General features: G+C 37.0%; 1 long non-coding RNA gene across 1 annotated transcript; it reads right to left on the bottom strand.

Annotated features, from left to right (window-relative positions):
* Positions 1 to 699: 699 nt before the first annotated feature.
* Positions 700 to 10,973, bottom strand: LOC145691841 (uncharacterized). The gene is made up of 3 exons (XR_014132564.1): positions 10,761 to 10,973; positions 4,978 to 5,116; positions 700 to 846 (listed from the first exon to the last, which is right to left on the bottom strand). It is a non-coding gene; the product is annotated as an uncharacterized LOC145691841 (long non-coding RNA).
* Between the last annotated feature and the right edge of the window lie 227 nt (positions 10,974 to 11,200).

The raw sequence follows: 11,200 nt of genomic DNA, 5'->3' as shown, positions 1-11,200 counted from the left end.
ATTTTTGCATTTGTTTAACGCTAAAAATGTATTTTATCGCTAATTGAACCCAGTACCATATATATACCGACAGGACGTACCTTAGTCACAAGGTGACATGAGTGAAACACTAAACTATTCGATTGACACCTGCGGCCTTGTCAACACTAGAGAAAGTTACAAAGTGATTAAGTAAATACGGAACATAGTTCATACAAAGTATAGCGATGTATGAAGTCTCCGTTTCATACGACTTGGATAAAGGATACATCTGAAATAGCAACAAAGAAATATATAATGATTTCTCTGGATAATTTGGATTAGTCCAGAATTCGAACACACACACGCTGGTAAGTCCAACATTTTTTTTTTTTTTTTTTTTTTAACTTCGTTCTTCGGATTCCCAATAAAGTTGACTACTGAAAAGCTGAGTTATAGATTCTGTATTAAAACAACACCTTCGCTAGACATGTTCAGTATACACATTGTCTTACATACAGAACAATACATTAGTTATTAATGCATGTCTGAAATAATAGTGCTTCGTATAGAATTTTACTTCATCCAATCGCAATAGCACAAAGATAAAAAATATTGCTAGGGATAATGTTCTTATTACAGAGAAAAATAATTAAAATGACTTAACATTAACAAATCATTTTCTTTAAACAGAGATAATATTTTATTATAATTTATGGAAGAAAGAAATAATTTGTAGTACAGTATCTTTATTAGGGTTATATATTCGTACAAAATAATGTAAGTACAACTGAGTCTGTCTTCAGAAAGGGCGTACTTTTAGCCACAACCTACACTGCTTCTTTTGACTGTCTTTCAAGCAGAATTCTGGTTTGATGCACGAAATACCTGCAACAAAAATCAGAAAATATTTAAAATGTTATATTCAGTGTGCTTAATTTGGTTGTACTTAACAATACAAAGTATCTTAACATTTTTGAGATTAAATGGACAAAATATGTTCGGTCAGGTATGGACTTTTGGGTTGCACGTAGAAAAACTATGAAGTGTTTATTGATGCTGAACAACAACTCAAAATGTATTACCATTCAAAAGTAAGTGGGTACCTCAATGGTGTTCGGGCTATCATGGGGTACCTAATGTCTGTATTTTTTAGATATATGAAAATATATGTCTCTAAAATGTAAGGAACTGACATCTGTTTACCGAAAACCTCAACTCGGTAAGCCTTATGGATATCGAGATATGGGAAAATAAAGAGCGACACTACAGAACTGTGGAGTTTGCGTACTAGATGGTGCAGTTTCGGAAACGTAATTACGAGGGCTTACAACAACCTCAAAAGTAGTTTCAATTAAATACACTACACACACGCCCTGATGGGGGTTTTCGGGTACCATGATATTCCCAGAACTCTCATTTCTAAATATTCTAAAATATGTCTTAATAACGTTTTAAAGAACGTTAGAGGTGTGTGTTTACCGAAACCGCAAGTCGGTACGCCTAACAGTTACCGAAATATGGTGAAATAAAAAGCGACACCATAGGTACGTGGAGCTTGCATATTAGACAGTACAATTTAGAAAATTAATTAAAATATGACTATCAAGATATTGTCAAATAAAGGGAGGATCCATATAGTTATGGGGTTTTCGTGTTAGGTGGTAAAATTTCCGAAACCGGTCATGTAAAGTTAATAAGCATCAGTAGTAATTTCATCTTAAAATAATTAGGTATTTCCATGGAGTTTAAGAACATCATGGGGTCTACCAAGATTAAATTTTAAAAGTTTTGTAAAATATATTTTGACATTTGTAAAGAGTATTAGAAATATGTATTTACCTAAAAGTTCCAGCTAGTACATCTAGCAGCTAGAGAGACACCATACAATAAAAGCGTATTAGATCTTGAAATTTCAGAAAACAATTATTGATCCTAACAAAAGTTAAATAAGATGGTACTTATATGGGTTAAGTGAGAACCTCAGACTCGTCAGTACAATTTCGATCGAAAGGTTAATTCAGCTCTAAATTTTCTTTGGACAATTCCAAGCGTTCATCGGGCTCTGAAATAAAGTGAACATTTTTTGTCAATATCTAATATAGCAAGCGAGATATAAGGAATTATGTATTTTATGACGTCGTAAAAATAGAGACCCACATGGATTTGTACTTTTGAGTATTTGCTGTAAGAAGAAGAAATTTCAGAAAACAACCGTATATACCTTAATAGACAATTAAATGGGCGGGGGCACAGTGGCTTAGTGGTAGAGTCCTTACCTCTGGTGTATTGGGTTCTTGGTTCGATCCACGGCCAAGTCAGTTTGTAGTGGACATCGTATTCGTGGGTTTTCTCGGGGTACTCTCCTCCCACCTTTGCATTCCATCAATTCTGTCAACAACATTCACTTGCTTTAATCATAATCTCCCTGAGACTAAAATGCATAATCGTGGGTCGCTACACTGAAATATTTCCTTTTATTTAATTTTAAAATTAAATAGGGAGTTAAGTATGATCGTATCTCTACGGGTTAAGTGAATACTCCAATAGTTTCTGCAAAAAAAAAGATTAGTTAAACACCCTACCACTAAGCTACTGTGTCCCCGCCCATTGAATTGTCTATTAAGGTATATACAGTAGTTTTCTGATTTTTTTTCTTATAGGAAAGACCCAAAAGTACAAATATATAAAGATCTCTATTTTTACGCCATAAAATATATAATTCCTTTTATCTTGGTTACTATCTTAGATATTGACAGCGAATTTTCATTCTTTTGTACAGCTCGATGAACCATTGGAATTGCCTGAAGAAAACCTAGGACTGAACTAATCTTTCGATCGAAATTGTACTGAGGTACTGATTTAACCCATAGAAGTACCATCTTATTTAATTTTGTTGCGACCAATAATTGTTTCCGAAATTTCAAGCTTTTATTTCACAGTGTTTCTCCAGATGTTAGATGTACTAGCTGGAAGTTTTGGGTAAATACATATTTCAAATACTGTTTACAAATGTCAGATTATATTTTCAAAAGCTTTTAAAATTTAATTTTGGTAGACTCCATGATGTTCTAACACCCCATGAAGATATCTAATTACTTTAAGATGAAATTGCTACTGGTGTTTATTAACTTTCCATGACCGATTTCGGAAATTTTAGCATCTAACACGAAAACCCCTTAACTGTGTTGGTCCTCCCTTTATTTGACAACATCTTGATAGCCGTTAGTCATATTTTAATTCAATTTCCGAATTGTAGCGTCAAGTATGCAAGCCCCACATACCTATAGTTTATTCCCCCCCCCCTAAAAAAAATCAGTTCTTTACATTTTAGAGACATGTATTTCCATATATCTAAAATGCAGAAATTAGGTACCGCATTGGAACCCCATTGGAGTACTCACTTACTTTTGCATAGCAAGGTAAAAACGCCAGTGGTTCTCACTTTAAGTTTGAAAACATACTATTTTGTCTCTTCTCTGAGCATCGTGACTCTGTCGGAGCTGTACCATAGTTGGAAAGACTCACTGATCCTTCCTATAGTGACCATGTAGTCAGAATTCAAAAAGGAGTAGCCCTTGAAGGAAAAACAATATTTTAAAATCCTTGCACCAGTAGTCGTCACCTTAAAATCAAAATGTTCCAGTAGTAGTCAGGATTTTCTACCAGTGTTCATCACTCAAATAACTTGACAATTTATTCAAAAACGCACTGTGTATCAGTTTAGGGTTAAGAATACAATATAAAGTAGTAAGCTTAATAACTTTGCATCACTTTTAGCACTCAAGAAAGAAAATAAAAACGTTTTTACATACTTTTTAAAGCAATTTCAGAAAGAAAAATGTTTACTGAATTCAAAAGTTAACTGTATATCACTTCCACGTTAAGAGTACAATATTAAATACTATGTTTAATAACTATACGTCACTTTAAACTCTCGAGAATGAACATAAACAATTGTACATACATTTTAAAAACAATCTGAGAAACAAAATAAGTTAACTGAATTCAAACTTTAATTATACATCACCTTAAGCTTAAGAATACACTATAAAATGCTGAGATTAATAAAAAATGAAATCTTTAAGTTTAACGTCCCACGGTTATGCCGGTTAGGATAAGGAGACGGTGATAATGAGAAATGAGTGAAATGGTGGAATGAACAAAGTGGGAGGAAACGGGAGAACCCCGAGAAAACCCACGAGCAAGGTGTTTGTCCACCACAAAGTCCACACGGCGCGAGTTGGGATCGAACCAGGGACCCCAAGCACCGGAGGTGAACGCTCTACCACTGAGCCACCGCCCCCCTGAGATTAATAACAATGCATTACTGAAGAATGAAAACAAAAATGTTTTAGCTACCTATATTGTATTTACATGTTATTTCTCATTAACATTTTTTTTTTTTTTTGATAACTCATGATCAAGTCTAGGGATGCGCAAGAGAAAAGATTTGAGGTTGTCTCCTCTCGAAAAGGTGCCGCGAAAGTTGTCTCGTCTCGAAAACTGGATCCGTTTCTATTGGAAAAGCTCTATCTTGCCTCGAATTTCGTAACAAAAATTGTCTCGTCTTGTCTCGTGCGCATCCCTAATCAGGTCCATAGCCAAAAACTTCATTTCGGAGGGTGCTCGATAGGGCTTTGGGATATCCGAATTTAGATATAGATAATCGATGTCGACAAACTATCGAAACTTGTTCGAAATATCGAAAAATACAGCAATATCGAAATATAAACAATATCAAAAATCGAAAATATAGAAATATGAAAGAGATCAAAAATATGGATATATCGAACAAAAATGGATATATGATCTTGGAATACGATTTGGTGGAATAATGAGGGAGAAAAATAATCATTGATTAAATATTAAATTGAAAAGAAATAAGAGCCTGACGCTCAAAAACTTATCTATCCGGCACCCATCTTGATCCCCATAAAATATCATGAAGTGCTTCATTGATTCTAAACCCAATAATAGTAATTTAACAATAAACACAATATATAATTTACTACGCACCTTGAAATGTAGAAATTAATGATTGTAATCCCCAGCTTTCCAATAGACCTTTGATTTCTCCAAATGAAGATTCGGATATCTTGTTTCTTCTCAAGCAATAATGGGTTACAATAATCAGTTGCAGTCCAAAGCCAAGTCACTAAGTTAAGCATAAAAATAAAAGAATTCATTAGTTAGATGCATACAAAATCCTACGCATGTAAATCCGAATCTACTTGTATTAAATTGTAAATTTAAACAAACTAAATTATACTACAGTTATAGTGACATCAAACATACATTAAATAAGGTATACAGGGTGTCTCAAAAGTCCCCTGACATAGGGTAACTCTGTTATTATCAGAGTTACAACAGAATGTAGGAGGGAAAAGCATATCCAATTATGATGTTTTCAATCTAAAGTGAAGGAATTTTTAAAATCGGATGACCCGTTTGCGCTGTACACTCTCTATGCGCCCAATGTGAAATGAAAATGCAACGTTGCCATTTACCTGGACCCACAACAGAAGTGAGTGAAGTTACTGTCTTTTACGCTAACATGTCGATGGCCAGCCCCCGTTTCAAACAGTAACTTCATTCACTTATGTCGTGGGTCCAGGTAAATGACAACGTTGCATTTTCATTTAAAATTGGGTGCATAAAGAGTATACAGCACATTCATCTTGTCCGATTTTTTAAAAAAATTGTTCACTTTAGATTGAAAACGTCATATTTCGAGATGTTTTTCCTCTTACATTTTGTCGTAACTCTGATAATAACAGAGTTACCCTATGTCAGGGAACGTTTGAGACATCCTGTATACATCATAAGAGGTTCCTTTCTTAATTCTACACGGATGTGGTTTCATTGAATGTGAGGTGGGTGATACACATTAGGCCTTTTGGGAGTACGTCACACGGACGACCGTAATTTTGTGTTCAAAATTTTTATGAACTGGTGGGATATGTGATACATATGGCCACGGGCTAGAATTTTCTCAGTATGTCAAATATGCAATCAGATTTCATGCAGCTTAATTTGGTGAAAAGCTATTGCCAATTGAACGTTACATTTACCTCTTTCTTGCAGATGTTGAACCATGCCGTTAGCACGTGAGGAATGGATCGAAATAATCAAACTGTGGGGCGGGAGGAGTATATGTGCAGTGGTTGCCGATTGCAGAGTCATCCACAATGTGACTCTGTGTCACATGTTTCAGTGTCACAGTAATTAACTAAATTTGAGAAGACGGGCACATTCGTAAACATACATCGTAGCGGTTCAAACTCGCGGGACCTTGTTCCTTCCCCATTTTGAACCGGTACATGAAAATGCCATTTACTCCATGTTTGCCTGCGCCGATTTTGAAAATTCCTTCACTAATCGATTTCTCCCGTTGAGTACTACAAGAACCAGTTAAAATCTCGCGGGCCCTTTATTCTTCCCCATTTTGAACCGGTACATGAAAGTGCGATTTTTTTTCATGCTTGCCTGCGCCGATTTTGAAAATTCCTTCACTAGTCGATTTCTCTCGACGAGTACTACAAGAATCAGTTAAAATCTCGCGGTCCTTTTTTCTTCCCATTTTGAACCGGTACCTGAAAATGCGATTTTCTTCATGTTTGCCTGTGCCGATTTTGAAAATTCTTTCAGTAATCTATTTCTGTCTTCGAGTACTACAAGAATCAGTTAAAATCTCGCGGGCCCTTTTTTCTTCCCCATTTTGAACCGGTACATGAAAATGCGATTTTCTTCATGCTTGCCTGCGCCGATTTTGAACATTCCTTCACTAATCGATTTCTCTCGTCGAGTACTACAAGAATCAGTTAAAATCTCGCGGTCCTTTTTTCTTCTCATTTTGAACCGGTACCTGAAAATGCGATTTTCTTCATGTTTGCCTGTGCCGATTTTGAAAATTCTTTCAGTAATCTATTTCTGTCGTCGAGTACTACAAGAATCAGTTAAAATCTCGCGGGCCCTTTTTTCTTCCCCAAGCCAATATTTTTTTTGTATATTTTGAATGTATTCAAGTATGGAACAAAAGTATTATATAATTCCCTTAGTAGGCTTCTCAACTTAATATTTTTCAACTTAAATTTTATTTATTTTAATTATTTATTTTCTTGTGACTCAATATTTAATTGCAATCGTTCATTGGGGAGAAGGGTGGCCATTCTCAAATATATAAATATAGTATTCTTAAAATTTATGTGTTGTCGTACTATTAGTTTCTTCCACTAGACCTGGAAATTGCAAAATTAATACCTGGAAAACCTGCAAAATTCAGGGAAATTGAGTTCCATATTTATGTATGAACACTGCTATTTACAATTTTTTTTTTTTTTTTTCGAATAGGGAGAACTGTACGAAAGGGTGGTTTGAGAATAGTATAACAGTAGGTTTCTGGGAGTGTTGTTCGAAATGAAATCTTTAAGTTTTACGTCCCACTATTATGCTGGCTAGGCTCAAGATGACGGGGTGTTGTTCGGTGGGGGTCAATGTTGCCAATTTTGGGTAAAGTCGCTAAATAAGGGGAATTCGACCTCAACGATAGCGCAGGGTGACCATAAAATTTTCAGTTAAAAACGGGACAGGTTCTTGCAACACTAGACTTTTAGATCTACCTTTGTTCTTATCAGTGCCTTGATATCAGAGTTCCCCCTCTCTCTCTTCGTTACAGAGCGGGTACTTATGAAAAAGGAAAGACACGTTGAAGTTTGTTTAACACACAACCAACTGCTAAAACCTCTGCTGCCTTTCGAGCAGTACTGCGAACTATAGAGTATTTTTAATATAGGGATTTTCAGTTCAATTTTTGCCGCTTTGTTATTATTAATACTTTTAAAAGGAGTAAAGGTACTGGGTTTGTTATTTACTTCTTTCATTTACATAAAACGGGACGAATACTACTTTTTTCCATCTACTGACGGGACGGCCGCGACACGCCCCTAAAACGGGACTGTCCCGGTCAAAACGGGACGTATGGTCGCCCTACGATAACGACAAAAAAAAAAAAAATTCCGATTGGAGACTTTTTTGGGTGATTTTTAAATAACGATTTACCTACTTACACATTTAGCGACTTTTTGATGCAAACAAAATGTTCATCTGTAGAGAAGCATTATTAGTTCAAAACAGTTTTTACGTTATTTTTTTCTGTTTGTTTGTTTTAATCAGCGCAAGTGATGAAGAGTTTGGAAATACAGCGTACTCACTACTCCACAATCCTGCATTGTTATGTTACCCTTGCCCTCTAACGAAGAATAACTACAAACTTGATGTCCTTTAGTTCGCAGTGTTTCCGTTGAGAGACACACGTAATACATCATTACCGATAGCAACAAGATTAGCTATAGATGCGTGAAAAAAGGCGAAGAAGGTGTTTGTTATATTTGTCCTCTGGGGTCTTTTAATTATTCTGCACTTTTTCTTTTACAAAAAATTGCTTAACGTAAGTACTGTAGTGTTAATTATTTCGGAACTATTTTGACCACAACATGAACAAAAGTACCCGAAACAACCTGAAATGATCCCTGAATTAAAGGATTGGTTGCGCCCTGTTTACAAAGATGTGAATAGAACCAGCGGCGCAAATCTGTCTTCAACATTGGGGGGGGGAGGGTAAGACCGTTACCATACTTTTTTTGGCGATGTCCAAAATACTTATGAAGTTGAAAAACAATGTTGTGGAGGATCAGAGTTGTCTTTAGCGTTAGGAGGCTGCAGATTTGAGGCTTATTCTGGGGGACATCTCACGTTCCTTTGTAGCAATCGGACAAAAATCATCAAATTTCTCCCAAAAAACACATTTCAAATCGGATTATTTGGGAGAAGTCCCCCTCAGTTCCAAGATTGGAGGGGACATGTATCCGTCATCCCCCCCCCCCCGGGATTTGCGCCAGTGAGTAGAACATATTGTTTAGTTTACATCTACAACTTTTACAATGCTTATAGACAATGAATTTCTCGATTATTTCTTATAGCGACTTTTCACCCAAAATTGGAGTCGTCACCTCTCGTTTCGCAAACTTATTGCCAAAATTTTAGAAACTGGTTGCGGGGAGAGCTACAATGGATGATTCAAGTTATTTCGTCGCTTCCGCTGTGAACCTAAGTACAAGATTCCAAAAGTCACATTTTTTTGGTTCCAAACAATATGTCTGCTGGGTGAAAGCATAGACTGGAATGTGTTGCCTTTCCTACCTTAACTTTAATCCCATAGTAGCTCCTTTCCCAAAGTTAAAAAAATGCAATTCTTCCTTTCTTAATAGTACTTATGACCATGGGCGGCGATTAGGGGTGGCAAAGGGGGGCAGTTGCCCCCCCCCACTTTTCTCAAATGACCTATTAATGTATATAGTTTCAACCAGGGAAGTTTGTATATTAACATTGATATACAAATATTCAGATCATGTCTTGCCCCCCCACTTTTAACGTCCAATCGCCGCCACTGCTTATGACCCAAAGTATTACGTAAGCATTGTATGTTACTTATGTAGCTCACAGAGCCGCAGCTATGGGCAAGCAAGCAAAGCACGTGTCCCGGGCGCGTGGTTGGAGGGGCGCCTAAAACAGAGGTTATATATTAGTACTTTTCCTGGCGGTATTTAATACTTTTCATCAGAGTGCGAAATCATGAAATCAAAGTGAGAGGAAAAAATGAAATGAAATCTTTGAGTTTTACGTCCCACGGTTATGCCGGTTAGGCTAAAGGAGACGGTGATTATGAGAAATGAATGAAATGGTGGAATGAAGTAAGTGGGAGGAAATGGGAGAACCCCGAGAAAACCCACGCACACGGTGTTTGTCCACCACAAGGTTCACTTGGCGGGGCTAGGATCGAATCCGTGACCCCAAGCACCAGAGGTGAACGCTCTACCACTGAGCCACCGCGGCCCTAAAAGTGAGAGGAGACTGGAGGAGTGAAGAGAGAGAGAGAGAGAGAGAGAGAGAGAAGAAAACGCTCGCACTTTTACACTTCAAAGTAAATTAAGTCATTTATTTTTTCTGTCCCCCTCCTCCCCCTCCCCTAAGTTCTACTGTCAAAGTAAATAGCTAAAAACACTCCCAGGCCAGAAGCGCATCTACGTTGGAAATTTGATCGAGATCGGTCGGTCGGTGCAAGAGATTAAGAAAAAATGAAATGAAACCTTTGAGTTTTACGTCCCACAGTTATGCCAGTTAGGCTAAGGGAGACGCTGATGATGAGCAATGAATTAAATGGTGGAATGAAGTAAGTGGGAGGAAATGGGAGAACCCCGAGAAAACCCACGCACACGGTGTTTGTCCACCACAAGGTTCACTTGGCGGGGCTAGGATCGAATCCGGGACCCCAAGCACCAGAGGTGAACGCTCTACCACTGAGCCACCGCGGCCCCCGGCCGGGAATCGAACCCGGGTGTCCCACGCCAAAGGCGTGTTCATTAACCACTTAGCCACGAAAGAGCTCATCTGTGAGGCAGTGTAAACCCCCCAAAAAAGAAAGAAAATAAACGCACACTGGATGTTTGCGCAACTGAGGATCAAAACATTCTCAATGGAGTATGAGAAATAGTAAACGTCAATCAATGTGTTCTTTTGCTTATTCATTACTTCGTTAATACTTAATTCCTTCTAGAAATAGTGAAACAATACTATGAAGAAACACTAATTAAACTAATAACAATTACGTTGTATTTCTTACCATACCGTTTTTACCACCCATAGAATTTCAATCTAGCACTATACTGCATTATCACGCCGTAACGAAAGCTGAAATTCAAAGACATGGCACTCGTTAACTGTTGAAGCTGTGTTGTAGCTACCTGTATATCACGCGGCCTTCGTTGGTACTCCTCAACATAAATACGTCACAGCCCAAAGCCAGGAAACATCACAAACAGAAGACAGGGGCACAAGCAGTGCCTGACACTTCACGAACTCAAACCCACCAAGACTCAACTCAACATGACCTTCAATTACGTTCTAGAAACCAAACCAGTGCTAAGGCACAAACTCACCAACTTCCTATATGAAAACACAAGAAAAAAATCTAACGTTTTGGTTCCAAAGTGATGACATAACAATAATACTAAAAAGGTTTTAATTTTCAGTAACCCAAACATTAATTAACTAGGGAAAATAACAAAGCAAAAATAAATAAATAAAAATAAATTAAATTAAAAAATAAAAACCTGACAAGTAAGCTCTCCCTGACTACTTTTTTTTTTAAATTTCAGTGAGGCTGTAAAATATGTCAATATCT

This window comes from Thermobia domestica, chromosome 8 (assembly GCF_964235325.1).
Source record: "Thermobia domestica chromosome 8, izTheDome1.hap1.1, whole genome shotgun sequence".
In the NCBI taxonomy this organism is placed as follows: Eukaryota; Metazoa; Arthropoda; class Insecta; order Zygentoma; family Lepismatidae; genus Thermobia; species Thermobia domestica.
This window is presented reverse-complemented; position numbering and strand designations above follow the sequence as displayed.